This window comes from Pongo pygmaeus, chromosome X (genome assembly GCF_028885625.2).
Source record: "Pongo pygmaeus isolate AG05252 chromosome X, NHGRI_mPonPyg2-v2.0_pri, whole genome shotgun sequence".
NCBI lineage: Eukaryota > Metazoa > Chordata > Mammalia > Primates > Hominidae > Pongo > Pongo pygmaeus.
In genome coordinates, this window is record NC_072396.2 from 55,070,049 (window position 1) to 55,084,792 (window position 14,744).

The following is a 14,744-nucleotide window of genomic DNA, read 5'->3' on the forward strand; positions in this document are numbered from 1 at the left end:
CATGCTGAAATTCTTAGACTATTCCTTAGTCTCTCTAGCCTCCAAGTTTTTGCATATGCTGTTCTCGCTGAGTGAAACTTTCTCTGCATCTCCCCAATTCCACTTCATTTGTTCTTCAGATCTCAGCTCATTCAACGAATGTCTTTTGAACACAAACTATGGGCCAGGCACCATGTGATGCACTAGCTATGCAGCAGTGAATAAGACAGACATGAACAAGACAATGGTGAAAAAACTGTCCTCAGAGTTCACTGGCTGGTACTGGAGAGGAGGTGAAATAAACACATAATTACAACACATAAACACACATAATTACAAATTGTGATAAGGTTATAAAGGGACAGAACAGGGTGATAGGAAAGAGAATAACGGGTATGTGTATGGGGGGGGGTGATTTAGCCTGAGGGGTCAGGCAAGGGCTGCTATTTAAGCTGAGCCCTGAAGGAGTGGGAGTTGGCCGATGAGTGGACACAAAAGTGCTCCAGGCAAAGGATACAGCAAGTGGGAAGGCCCTGGGGGGAAAGACAAATGGCCTATTTAGGAGCTATAGAAGGCTAATATGGCTAAAGCATAGTGCTTGGAAGGCAAGAGGGGTGGGATATGAGATTCAAAAGGTAGGCAGGAGCTAGATTATGCAGGGCTTTTTAGGCCATGTTAAGAAGAATGGGTTTTATTCTACAAGCAATGAAAAGGTATTGAAGCAGTGCTTTTAAATGTGGGTCAAACTGGAGAAGGTACTGAAATCAATTTAAGAATAGAAAATATAAGAATGGACTGGGCTCGGTGGCTCACGCCTGTAATCCCAGCACTTTGGGAGGCCGAGGTGGGTGGATCACCTGAGGTCAGGAGTTTGAGGCCAGCCTGACCAATATGGTGAAATCCCGTCTACTAAAAATACAAAAATTAGCCGGTGTGGTGGAGCGTGCCTGTAATCCCAGCTACTCGAGTGGCTGAGGCAGGAGAATGGCCTGAACCCGGGAGATGGAGGTTGCAGTGAGGAGAGATCGCGCTACTGCACTCCAGCCTGGGCGACAAAGCGAGACTCCATCTCACATACACAACAAATAAATTAATTAATTAATAAAGAGTGTATCATAAGATCATGTAGGAAGGGTAAATATGTTTCATGAAACGCTTCAGTTTGTATCGTATGTGAACTGGATCCAGAGGAAATAGTATCTCTTTTGCAGATACCTCACATCCCCAAAATGCTGAAATACACATTAAAAGGTTTTAAGCTTGAGATTCACAGGGTGTATTTAACATTTTACAAAGATGACTTTGGTTGCTCTAGATTGAATTGCAGGTGGACAAGATTAGGAACCTACTGCAGCCAGAGATGATGGTGAGCTGACTAAGGAGGTGGCAATGGAGATGGAGAGAGGCAGGCCGATTTGAGAGATATTTAGAATTGGGAAGGCTTGGTGTGAAGGCTTGGGAGAAGGAGGGGGAGGGGGGAATCAAAGATGACTCCAAGGGATCTGGTGATGGTAGGCCAGTCACTCACTGAGATGAGGAAGACAGAAAGAGGAACAGATTTTCAGGGGAAGATCAAGAGTTCAGTTTTGGATATGCTAAGCTGGACATGCCCTTGAGCTATCCAAGTGGAGAAGTCAAGTAGATAGTGGTATATACATCCCAGGGGAGAAGTCTGTTTCAGATATAAGTGAGAGTTGTCAGCATAGAAATGGCATTAAAAGTCAAGAGTAGAAAAAAATCACCCTGAAACAGTAAAGACTGAGAAAGGAAGAGGATCCATGACTGAGCTTTGAGGAACTTCAACTTTACAGGTTGAGTGAAGGAGCAGGAGTTGGCAGAGACTGAAAAAGAAGTAGAGAGCTCCGGGCGCGGTGGCTCACGCCTGTAATCCCAGCACTTTGGGAGGCCGAGGCGGGTGGATCACGAGGTCAGGAGATCGAGACCATCCTGGCTAACACCGTGAAACCCCGTCTCTACTAAAAGTACAAAAAATTAGCCGGGTGTGGTGGCGGGCGCCTGTAGTTCCAGCTACTCGGGAGGCTGAGGCAGGAGAATGGTGTGAACTCGGGAGGCGGAGCGTGCAGTGAGCTGAGATCGTGCCACTGCACTCCAGCCTGGGCGACAGAGCGAGACTCCATCTCAAAAAAAAAAAAAAGAGGCAGAGACATAACCAGGAGTGTGTCAAGGATGTTCCAAGAGTGCTGAGAAGATGAGGATTTAAAAGGGTCCATTGGCTACGGCAACATTGATATCATTGATGACCTTGATAGTAGTGGTTTTGGAGGAGTGGTGGGGGTGAACACCAGAACGGATGAAGAGTGAATGGATACCATTGGTGGGAGTGTAAATTGATACAACCATTCTAGAAAAAGTTGGGCATTTTCTAGTAAAGCTGAATGATGCACATACTCTGTGACCTGGCAATTCTAGGTATATACCCCAGAGCAGCAGTTCTCACAGTGTGATCTGGGGATCCTGTGGAGGGGGGTAGTGGGGAGAACCAAAACCATAATATAGTAAGATGTTACTTGCTTTTTTACTCTCATTTTCTCAAGAATGTAGAGTGGAGTTTTCCAGAGGCTACATGACATGTGATATCACAACAGACTGAATGCAGAGGCAGATATGAGAATCCAGCTGTCTTCTATTAAGCCATACAGTAAAGAGATTTACAAAAATGTAAAACAATGCCACTCCTTACTAAATTCTTTTTGTTTTGAAAAACAGTCATTTTTCGTAAAAATATATTGTTAAGTGTAATTGGTTTATTGTTATTTTAATGTATTTAAACTTTTTCAGCTTTAATTTCAAATACAGCAAATATCAATTGATATAAACCACATAAATCAAAGCTCTTTGGGGTCTGCAATGCTTTTTAAGAATATAAAGGGGTCCTGAGACCAAAAAGTTTGAGAACTGCTCCTTAAAGCAACCCTTGCACATGTATGTGTATTGGGAGTCATGTACAAGAATGTTCACAAGTCTGTTTGTAATAGCAAGAAACTGGAAACAAGAGTAGATAAATACACTCATACTTTTTTTTTTTTGAGATGGAGTTTCACTCTTGTTGCCCAGGCTGGAGTGCAAGGGCGCGATCTCGACTCACTGCAACCTCCGCCTCCTGGGTTCAAGCAATTCTCTGCCTCAGCCTCCCGAGTAGCTGGGATTACAGGTGTCCGCCACCACGCCTGGCTAATTTTTTGTATTTTTAGTAGAGACGGCTTTGACATGTTGGTCAGGCTGGTCTCGAACTCCTGACCTCAGGTAATCCACCCGCCTCTGCCTCTCAAAGTGCTGGGATTACAGGTGTGAGCCACCGCTCCTGGCCCACTCATACATATTCACACAACAGAATACTATAAGGAAATTTTAAAAATGAATGAACTGTAGCTACATGTATCAACATGGATGAGACTCAGGAGACCTAATACTGATTCAAAAAAGTCACAGAAGAATATGTTTATATAAAGCTGAAAACCATGCAGAATTAAACAGTATGTGGATGCAGTCATATATTATAAAACAAGAAAAGCAAGGAATGAAAAACGAAAAATTCAGGATGGCAGTTACCTGTCACAGAGGTGAAGGAGATATGACTGGGGAGAGTCATACAAGGAGTTTTGTCATTAGTAAATGATCTCTTATTGAAGCTAGGTGATAGGGACACAGATTTTTAAAATTGTTTATTCAAACTGTACAGATATGCATATTATAAAATTTATAATGTATATCATGAAGAACAAATATATTAATTAATTTAAAAAATATGACTAATTGCCTAGAGGGCTGGAGGGAGTGTAGATTGTTATAGGATCCTCACTGAGGTTAGAGGGAACACTTCCTCCCACCCCAGTGAAGTGGGGTTATGTGTGTATGCAGTTCTCTTGAGAAACATGGCTGTGAAGGGAAACAGATCCTAGGGAGATAGCATGATCATAGGAAGAGGGTCAAATAATGATTTTTTTTTTAAGATGAGAGATGTTGAACTATGTTTTCTTCTGGGAATGATCCAGTAGAGAGAGAGAGAGAGAGAGAGAGAGAGAGAGAGAGAAAGGCACTAACACAAGGGAAAGGAAAGGTTGGGGTTGGGATCTAGGGTACTGAGCCTCAGAGGGTCCCTGGACCCTTAATTGTAACAGGAAGGAATGAGAAAAAGACAAATGCAAATACAGGTAACTTTACAGATTGAGTGGTGGGAAGATAAAGGCCCTGTAAAAAATTCTCAATGTTTGATGCCTTCTATTTTGTCACTGATGCATGAAGTAAGGTCATTTGCGATAGAGAAAATAGAGGGCCAGGTGCAATGGCTAATGCCTGTAATCCCAGCACTTTGGGAGGCTGAGGCGGGAGAATGGCTGAGCCCAGGAGTTGGAGACCAACCTGGGCAACATAGTGAGACCTGTCTCTACAAAAAATTAAAAAATTAGCCAGGCATGGTGGTGCCTGCTTGTAATTCCAGCTACTTGGGAGGCTGAGGCAAGAGGATCCCTTGAGCCCAGGAGGTTGAGGCTGCAGTGAGCCATGATTGTGCCACTGCACTGCAGCCTGGGTGACAAAGCAAGATCCAGTCTCAAAAAAAAAAAAAATAGTCTTTCTTAATAGCATGGTTGATAGAAATTTGTTTTTTACTATTGACAGTTTAGCAAAGTTTCAGTTTCATATTATAATAATATTTTATACATGTTTAGGACTGCTATCAAATTTGGGAAAACCCTTGTCTAGTTTCTTTCATATATGAGCTGTAAGATTTCAGGACATTATAATTTTTTTGTAGAATGACAAATCTTCAGTACTATGATTGTTCACTGTTCATTAAACAGGGCCTTGGAAGAGACCTGTGCAAAGGAGGGGCCCTGAAGCTTAAGCTTCATTGATTTCTATGTAAATCTACCTCTGGCCTCTTTAAATTACCTCCTCTTCCAGGAAGCTTTCTCTGATTTTCCCAGGCCGAGTTTTTCCCACAGGGCTTTATTTCTGCCATTTCCCCAGTCTCTCTGAGCTTTCCCAGTCTCTCTAAGCTAGGTAGGTCTGCCTCGTCTACTAGGAGGGAGCTCCAGAGTACAAGGAGTCAGGACACACTTACCCTAGAGACCGCAGTCTTCCATTAGTCTGTCAGCAAACCTTCAATTGAAGCAGTATGGCATTGTAGTCAAACATGTAGTCCTTGGAAGCAAGCATACTGGAATTTGGCTTTTTGTATCTTCAGTGCATGGGAAAGGATTCATCCCAATCCTTGGTTTATGATATACTCTCACCATTGGTCCAGGCAGGAGCTTCATTCACTCCTAGCTCCTCTGTGTGATGCTGGGCAAGTTATTCATTGTTTGGAGTCTCAGTTTCCCCATGTGTAAACTGTGGATGATAATAACACCTACTACATCAGAGCTGTGAGGTTCTGATGACATAATCCACGAAAAGGCATGCACAGGACATGGTGCCTAATGTTTAATAAATGGAGCTCTCCATGTGACTGGCACTCTATCATGAGTGTAGGATACAGTAAGGAATAACAAAGGCCTGGGCCTTGCCTTCCTGAACTCATAGTCTAGTGGGCCCCATATGGCCCAGTGCTCGCCCTGATATAGCCAAGAGACTTGTGAATGATTGTTGGATCAGAAAGATTTAATCCTTTTTTCTCTATTTTTGTCTCTCTCTCTTTTTTTTTTTTTTGAGACAGAGTCTCACTCTGTCACCCAGGCTGGAATGCAATGGCACAGTCTCAACTCACTGCAACCTCTGCCTCCTGGGTTCAAGCAGTTCTCCTGCCTCAGCCTCCCGAGTAGCTGGGATTACAGGTGCCCGCCACCACACCTGGCTAATTTTTGTATTTTTAGTAGATACGGGGTTTCACCATGTTGGCCAAGCTGCTCTCGAACTCCTGACCTCGGTGATCCACCCACCTCAGCCTCCCAAAGTGCTGGGATTACAGGCATGAGCCACGGTGCCCGGCCACTATTTCTCTTTCGTGTTTTTGTCTCTCTTCCTCCCAGTTAGCCATTACTGTCACCACCTCTCAGACATCCCGTATCTCTGTCTCTATTTTGCTTTTTCTTGTCTCTCTGTTTACAATTGTCTGCTTCTTTTTCCTGTCTCTCCTATTCTCTTTCTCAAACTCTCTCACCTCTCACTCTTGTTCTCTCATTCTATTAGTTATGTTGCTGGCTACCCTGTCTCCATCCTGTCTGAGTCTAACTCATGATCCTCATCTTGGTCCATGTCTCTGTCCTTATATATATGACCACATTGTTCTCCCTCATCTGTTTTTTTTTTTTTTCTGAGACGGAGTTTCACTCTGTCACCCAGGCTGGAGTGTGGTGGTGTGATCTCAGCTCACTGCAACCTCCGCCTCCCAGGTTCAAGTGATTTTCCTGCCTCAGCCTCCCGAGTAGGTGGGATCACAGGCATGCACCACCACGCCCAGCTAATTTTTGTATTTTTAGTAGAGACGAGGTTTCACCATGTTGGCCAGGCTGGTGTCGAACTCCTGACCTCAAGTGATCTGCCTGCCTCAGCCTCCAAAAGTGCTGGGCGTGAGGCACCACACCCTGCCTGTTTCTAAATTTCTATGTGTTCCAGAATTTGTCTTTTCTGTTTTCCTTTCAATTTCCCTTGGCTCCTTGGCCTCTTTTATGTATTTCCAGAAGTCTCCATCACTCTGTCCCAATTTATCCTACCTCTGGCTGTCTCTCTCAGTCCTCATCTATTTGCGTTGCTGCATTCATCTGTCTCTGCTCCCCGCTACCACTGTCTTTCTCTATTCTCACCTTTCTGTTCCGATCTCTGTATCTCTGTCTTCATTTTTTCCCTCTTAACATTTACATTCTTGTTTCTGTCTTTCCCTCTCTCACACACACCCCTATGTTGGTCTTCTTGCCTCCTTCTCCCTGTCTGATTCTCTCTCATTACTCTATATCCAATTTTTACCTCTATTTCTCTGTCACCATCTCTCTTGTTGGGCTGTTTTCCTCATGTGTCTGACTCTTGTCCCCATCTCTCTGTCGCTAGGTGTGCTTCATCTGCTATCTTGTCCCCAGCTCCATGTCCTTTGTCTCTACCTGTGTCACTGACAAAGTAGTCAAGAGTATGGTCTCTGGTATTTGACTATTTATTTGGATTCCAGTCCTAGATGTGCTATTGACTTGCTGTGCCTCAGTGTCCTCATCTGTAAAATAGGGCTGATAATAGTACCTGTGCTTCATAGTGTTATTATGAGGATTAAATGAGTTAATACATATACACCTCTTAGAAGATGTTTCAGACAGAACAAACGCTCAAACATGTAGACTTTGACATCACTGACATTTTCCTCCCCATTGTCATCACCATCTCTGCTTCCATCTTTGTTTATCTAATCCTAGTCATTCCCCCTCCAACTACCTGGCTATTACTATTGCTTTTTCTCTCTGCCCACAATTGTTTTGTTTATAATTAATTTTATTTATTTATTTATTTATTTAGAGACGGAGCCTCATTCTGTTGCCCAGGCTGGAGTGCAGTGGTGCGAGCTTGGTTCACTGCAACCTCCGACTCCTGGGTTCAAGTGATTCTCCTGCCTCAGCCTCCCGGGTAGCTGGGATTACAGACGCGCACCAACATGCCAGGCTAATTTTTTTTATTTTTAGTAGAGATGGGGTTTCACCATGTTGGCCAGGCTGGTCTTAAACTCCTGACCTCAGGCGATCTGCCCGCCTCGGCCTCCCAAAGTGCTGGGATTATAGGCGTGAGTCACCGCACCCAGCCTAATTAATTTTATTTTAAAACAATTTTTAATTGAGGCATAATACATGTACATATTTTGGGGATACATATGATTTTTTATTTTATTTTATTTTATTTTTGAGACGGAGTCTCGCTCTGTCGCCCAGGCCGGAGTGCAGTGGCGCGATCTCGGCTCACTGCAAGCTCCGCCTCCCGGGTTCACGCCATTCTTCTGCCTCAGCCTCCCAAGTAGCTGGGACTACAGGCAGCTGCCACCACGCCCGGCTAATTTTTTGTATTTTTTAGTAGAGACAGGGTTTCACCGTGTTAGCCAGGATGGTCTCAATCTCCTGACCTCGTGATTCGCCCGCCTCGGCCTCCCAAAGTGCTGGGATTACAGGCGTGAGCCACCGCGCCCGGCCTGATTTTTCTTTTTAAGATGTAGTTTCACTCTGTCCCCCAGGCTGGAGCGCAATGCTGTGTTCTCCACTCACTGCAACCTCTGCCTCCCAGGTTCAAGCGATTCTCATGCCTCAGCCTCCAGAGAAGCTGGGATTACAAGTGAGTCACCATGCCTGGCTAATTCTGTTTTTTTTTTTTTTTCTTGAGACTGAGTCTTGCTCTATCACCCAGGCTGGAGTATAGTGGCGTGATCTTGGCTCACTGAAACTTCTGCCTCCCTGGTTCAAGCGATTCTACTGCCTCAGCCTCCCAAGTAGCTGGGATTACAGGTGCCCGCCACCACGCCCAGTTAATTTTTGTATTTTTAGTAGAGAAGGGGTTTCACCATGTTGGCCAGGCTGGTCTCAAACTCCTGACCTTGGTGATCCACTTGCCTTGGCTCCCAAAGTGCAGGGATTACAGGCATGAGCTACTGTGCCCAGCCTAATTTTGGTATTTTTAGTAGAGATGGTATTTCACCATGTTGGGCAGGCTGGTCTCGAACTCCTGACCTCAGGTGATCCATCCACCTTGGTCTCTCAAACTGGTGGGATTACAGGTATGAGCCACCACGCCTGGCTGGGGTACATATGATTTTTATCAATGTTTATTATTTTTTCAGATAGGGTCTCACTCTTTTGCCCAGGCTGGAGTGCAGTGGCGTGATCTTGGCTCCTATAGCCTCTACCTTCTAGGCTCAAGCCTTCCTCCCACCTCAGTCTACCAAGTAGCTGGGACTATAGGTGGGCACCACCATGGTCTGGCTAATTTTTTATTATTTATTGTGGAGATGGGGTCTTGCTATGTTGCCCTGGCTGGACTCCAACTCCTGGACTCAAGCAATCTACCCACCTTGGCCTTGGCCTTCCAAAGTAGTGGGATTACAGGCATGTGCCACTACACCCATCCACATATGATATTTTAATACGTTTATACAATTTTTAAAAATCAATCAGTGTGACTGGGATATCCATCACCTTAAATATTTGTCTTTATGCTAGAAACATTTGAATTATTCTCTTCTAGCTATTTTGAAATGTGTAATAGGTTACTGTAAACTAGTCACCCTACTGATCTATCGAACACTAGGTCTTATTTCTTCTATCAAATAGTATATTTGTACCCATTAATCTCTCCCTCATTTTTAATGTAGCTGCTTCTCTGACCCCAATCTCTTTCTGTCTCTGTCCCCATCTCTTTATATCTCTCCCTACATTTCTGCCTCATTTCAGCCAGTCCCTCATTCTCCATTTTGCTCACTTCATCTTTCCATATATCTGTCTCTATCCTTCTGTTTCTTCATATTTATACAAAGAAATATTTGAGACAGGGTCTTACTCTGCTGCCCAGGTGGGAGTGCAGTGGCACAATCTCGGCTGACTGCAGCCTCAAACTCCCAGGCTCAAGCAATCCTCCTACATCAGCCTCACAAGTAGCTGGGGCTACAGGCATGTGCCACCACACCCAGCTAATTTTGTCTTTATTTTTGTAGAGACAAAGTCTCACTATGTTGCCCAGGCTGGTCTTGAACTCCTGGGATCAAGTGATCTTTCCGCCTTGGCCTCCCAAAGTGCTGGGATTACAGGTGTGAGCCACTGTGCCTGGCTTATTTAAAAATTTTTTTTTTTTGAGAGATGTGGTCTCATTATGTTGCCCAGCTTCGTCTCAAACTCCTGGGCTCAAGCGATCCTCCCACCTCAGCCTTCAGCCTCCCAAAGTGCTGGGATTACAAGCACGAGCTACAGCACCCAGCCTCCTATTTTTTTGTTTTTTTTTTGACACAAGGTCTAACTTTGTCACCTAGGCTGGAGTGCAGTGGCGTGGTTGTGGCTCACTGCAGCCTGGACCTCCTGGGCTCAAGTGATCCTCCTGCCTCAGCCCGCTAAGTAGCTGGGACTACAGGTGCACACAAACATGCCCGGCTAATTTTTTGTATTTTGTAGAAATGGGTTTCACCATGTTGCTGAGGCTGGTCTCGAACTCCTGGGTTCAAGTGATCTGCCCACCTTGGCTTCCTAAAATGTTGGGATTACAGGCATGAGCCACTGCACCTGGCCCTCCTTCTGTTTCTTTATCTCCATTTTTTACTGTCTGTTCTCACCCTTCAAACCCTATTTCTTGGTCTCTGTCTTTCTGTCCCTCTATAGATCTTTATTTACTTACTTAATCTTATGCTGTTTCTTTGTCCCCATCTCCTTGTGTTTTCCTCTGGCTGCTCTGGACAATTTAGATTGGAATTGTTTTGGTAGATAATGTGGAGCTATAAAAGGGTTCAAGAGGAAGAAGTAGGCCTGGCAAGAGGTGAGTGGCAGGGTGTGGAATTTCATGGGTCTGCCAAATCCTCCTGAAAGACGTGGCCTCTGAGGTCAAGGTTAGCATAAACCCCCTCAACTCAGTCTCCTGAAAGACAAAGAATGCTGCATTTATTGGGAGGACCAGGAAGGGGTATTTTTCTGAGTGAAATTCCATCCGGAAGCTGGAATCCAGAGCATTTCCTGTTGTAATGTTTCTTCCAGACTTGGAGAGTCTGAACTTACCACGTAGCATGTGCACTCCATGCATATGCTTCTACAGCGAAAGACAGGGATGCATACAGAATCCTCTACCCTTAGAGACCCAGATGTGTGCAGAGACAGAGACACACATGGAATCAGACTCTCACAGATGCAGATACTCAGAGACATGGAAAAGCACACAGAATGAATCACCCGCTGGCAGAGATGGAGACATGCATAGGGACATTGAGAGACCCCCGGAATTACCCCCTCTCAGCTCAGGAACTGTGTGAACAGATACAGAAGAATAGCTACACAGAGGATAATTTAACCAATTCCCTTTTGAAAAATTGTTCTTGCCGGGCGTGGTGGCTCACGCCTGTAATCCCAGCACTTTGAGAAGCAGAGGTGGGTGGATCACCCAAAGTCAGGAGTTTGAGACCAGCCTGACCAACATGGTGAAACCCTGTCTCTACTAAAAATACAAAATTAGCCGGGCGTGGTGGTGCATGCCTGTAATCCCAGCTACTAGGGAGGCTGAGGCAGGAGAATCGCTTGAACCTGGGAGGCAGAGGTTGCAGTGAGCCAAGATCGTGCCATTGCACTCCAGCCTGGGCAATAAGAGCAAAACTCTGTCTGAAAAAAAAAAATTGTTCTCTTTCAGTCTTATATTTTCATATAAACAGAAGCACAGTAGAGCATCATGTATAAACATACACATTCCTAGAAGTATGCATAATCACATACAGTCACAAATATCCAAAGTCACAGAGAATCCCATTCCTTTGCTGGAAGTACAAAGGTAGGCAAACTCCCTCTGTTCCCCAAATGACAGGCATGCTGCTCCTCTGCTGCCCTCCTCTCTGTGAAGCCACCATCAGGCACTCAAGTCAGAAACCTGACCATTAGGAACTAGATGGGCTGGGTGCGGTGGCTCACGCCTGTAATCCTAGCACCTTGGGAGGCCAAGGAGATGGGGGATCACTTAAGGTCAGGAGTTCAAGACCAGCCTGGCCTTGAACGTGGTAAAACCCTGTCTCTACTAAAAATACAAAAATTAGCTGGGTGTGGTGGTGCTGTAGTCCCAGCTACTTGGCAGGCTGAGGCAGGAGAATTGCTTGAACCCAGGAGGAGGAGGTTGTAGTGAGCCGAGATTGTGCCACTGTACTCCAGCCTGGGTGACAGAGTGAGAGTACGTCTGAGAAAAAAAAAAAAAAAAGAAATATAAAATAAGAAAAATGGTATCTGAAGAAATAGAGAATTTGAATAGACCACTAAGTATTAATGAAATTAAAATCGGCTGGGCACGGTGGCTCACGCCTATAATCCCAGCATTTTGGGAGGCTGAGGCAGGTGGATCACCTGAGGTCAGGAGTTTGAGATCAGCCTGGCCAATATAGCGAAGGCCAATATAGCGAAACCCCATCTCTACTAAAATTACAGAAAATTAGCTGGGCATGGTGGTGCTTGCCTGTAGTCCAAGATACTTGAGAGGCTGAGGCAGGAGAATTACTTGAACCCAGGAGGCAGAGGTTGCAGTGAGCCGAGATTGTACTATTGCACTCCAGCCTCTGTGACAGAGCGAGACTCCGTTTAAAAAAAAGAAGAAAGAAAATAAATTAAAATGGTAGTCAAGGATGTCCCCCCAAATTCAGGCCAAGATGGTTTACAGGTGTATTGTGCCAGATTCTCAAGAGAACCATTAATTCTCTTCTTGCAGAAATTATTCCAGAAAATAGAAAAGGAGAGAAAGCTTCCTGGCTCACTTTATCACTCTAGTACAATCTTGAAATCTTGATTCTAAAACCCGATAAGGACAACAGAAGAAAAGAAAATTTTAGGTTCATTTCACTTACAAATATAGATGCACAACTTTTTTTTTTTTTTTTTTTTTTGAGACAGAGTCTCGCTCTGTCGCCCAGGCTGGAGTGCAGTGGCGCGATCTCGGCTCACTGCAAGCTCCGCCTCCTGGGTTCACACCATTCTCCTGCCTCAGCCTCCCGAGTAGCTGGAACTACAGGCACCCGCCACCATGCCCGGCTAATTTTTGTATTTTTAGTAGAGATGGCGCTTCACCGTGTTAGCCAGGATGGTCTCGATCTCCTGACCTCGTGATCTGCCTGCCTCGGCCTCCCAAAGTGCTGGGATTACAGACGTGAGCCACTGTGCCGGGCCAGATGCACAACTCTTAACTGCCTGGGCAACATGGTGAAACCCCACCTCTAAAAAAATAATAATAAGGCCGGGCACAGTGGCTCACGCCTGTAATCCCAGCACTTTGGGAGGCTGAGGTGGGCAGCTCACTTGAGGTCAGGAGTTTGAGACCAGTCTGGACAACATGGTGAAACCCCATCCCTACTGAAAATACAAAAATTTGGCTGGGTGTGGTGGCTCACGCCTGTAATCTCAGCACTTTGGGAGGCCGAGGTGGGCGAATGATGAGGTCAGGAGATTGAGACCATGGTGAAACTCCGTCTCTACTAAAAATACAAAAAATTAGCCGGGCGCAGGGGCGGGCACCTGTAGTCCCAGTTACTTGGGAGGCTGAGGCAGGAGAATGGCGTGAACCTGGGAGTCAGAGCTTGCAGTGAGCCAAGATCACACCATTGTACTCCAGCCTGGGCGACAGAGCGAGACTCTGTGTCAAAAAAACAAAACAAAACAAAACAAAAACAAAAATTAGTCAGGTGTGGTAGTGGCCACTTGTAATCCCAGCTACTTGGGAGGCTGAGGCATGATAATCGCTTGAACTTGGGTATCAAAGGTTGCAGTGAGCTGAGATTGTGCCACTGCACTCCAGCCTGGGCAATGCAGCAAGACTCTGTCTTAAAATAATAATAATAAAAAAAAATTAGCCAGGCATGGTTGTGTGTGTCTACGGTCCCAGCTACTTAGGAGGCTGAGGAGGGAGGATCATTTGAGCCCAGGAGGTCAAGGCTGCAGTGAGCCGAGGTGATGCCACTGTACTCCGACCTGGGAGACAGAGTGAGACCCTGTCTCAATAAACAAAACAAAACAAAACAAAAACAAAAACAAACAAAAGAAGAAAATACAGGCCAGGAACAGTGGCTAACACCTGTAATCCCAGCACTTTGGGAGGCTGAAGCGGGAGGATCACTTGAGCCCGTGAGTTCAAGAGCAGCCTGGGCAACAAAGCGAGACTCTGTCTCTATAAAAAAAAAAAAAAAAATTAGCCGGGTGTGGTGGCATGCCCCTGTAGTCCCAGCTACTCCAGAGGCTGAAGTGGGAAGATTCCTTGAGCCCGGGAGGTCAAGGTTGCAGTGAGTTGTGATCATGCCACTGCACTCTAGCCTGGGTGACAGAGTGGAAACCTTGTCTCAAAAAAATAAAAAAGAAAAAGGTAATTAAAAAAAGATACTTAAAATTAATCAGCAGACCAAAATATAAGCTTTTCTAAATGTCAGGATAATTACAAAAACAAGCAAACAAAACAGACTATATAGTGAAATGCTTTTAATATATAAACATATAGAAAGACATTAAAATAATATGACAGGCCGGGTGCGGTGGCTCACGCCTGTAATCCCAGCACTTTGGGAGGCCGAGGCGGGCAGATCACGAGGTCAGGAGTTTGAGACCAGCCTGGCCAACATGGTGCAACCCCATCTCTATTAAAAATACAAAAATTAGCCAGCTGTGGTGGCATGCAGCTGTAATCCCAGTTACTTGGGAGGCTGAGGCAGGAGAATTGCTTGAATCAGGGAGGTGGAGGTTGCGGTGAGCCAAGATCGTGCCACTGCACTCCAGCCTGGGTGAAAGAGCAAGACTCTGTCTCTAAAAAAATAAAATAAAATAAAATAATATGGCAATACTATCACTAAACATCTTTCATATATATAAATACAAACTGTCTTAGCTCAAGTGTTTAAGGAAAAATATTTTTCTATTGGATCACTGAGCAAAATTCAACACTAAAACAAATTGACTCAGAAAGGCTAAAAATACAAGAAAGGGCAAAGGCGTACCAATAAAAGGCAAACAAAAAAAGCAAAAATGTTGCATCTTAATTTCCGATAAGTTAGGAACTCATAACAAAAAGCATCGACAAGGTCATCAGAAACAAGGGAAGACTGGGAAACTGTCACAGATTGGAGGAGATATGGCGACTAA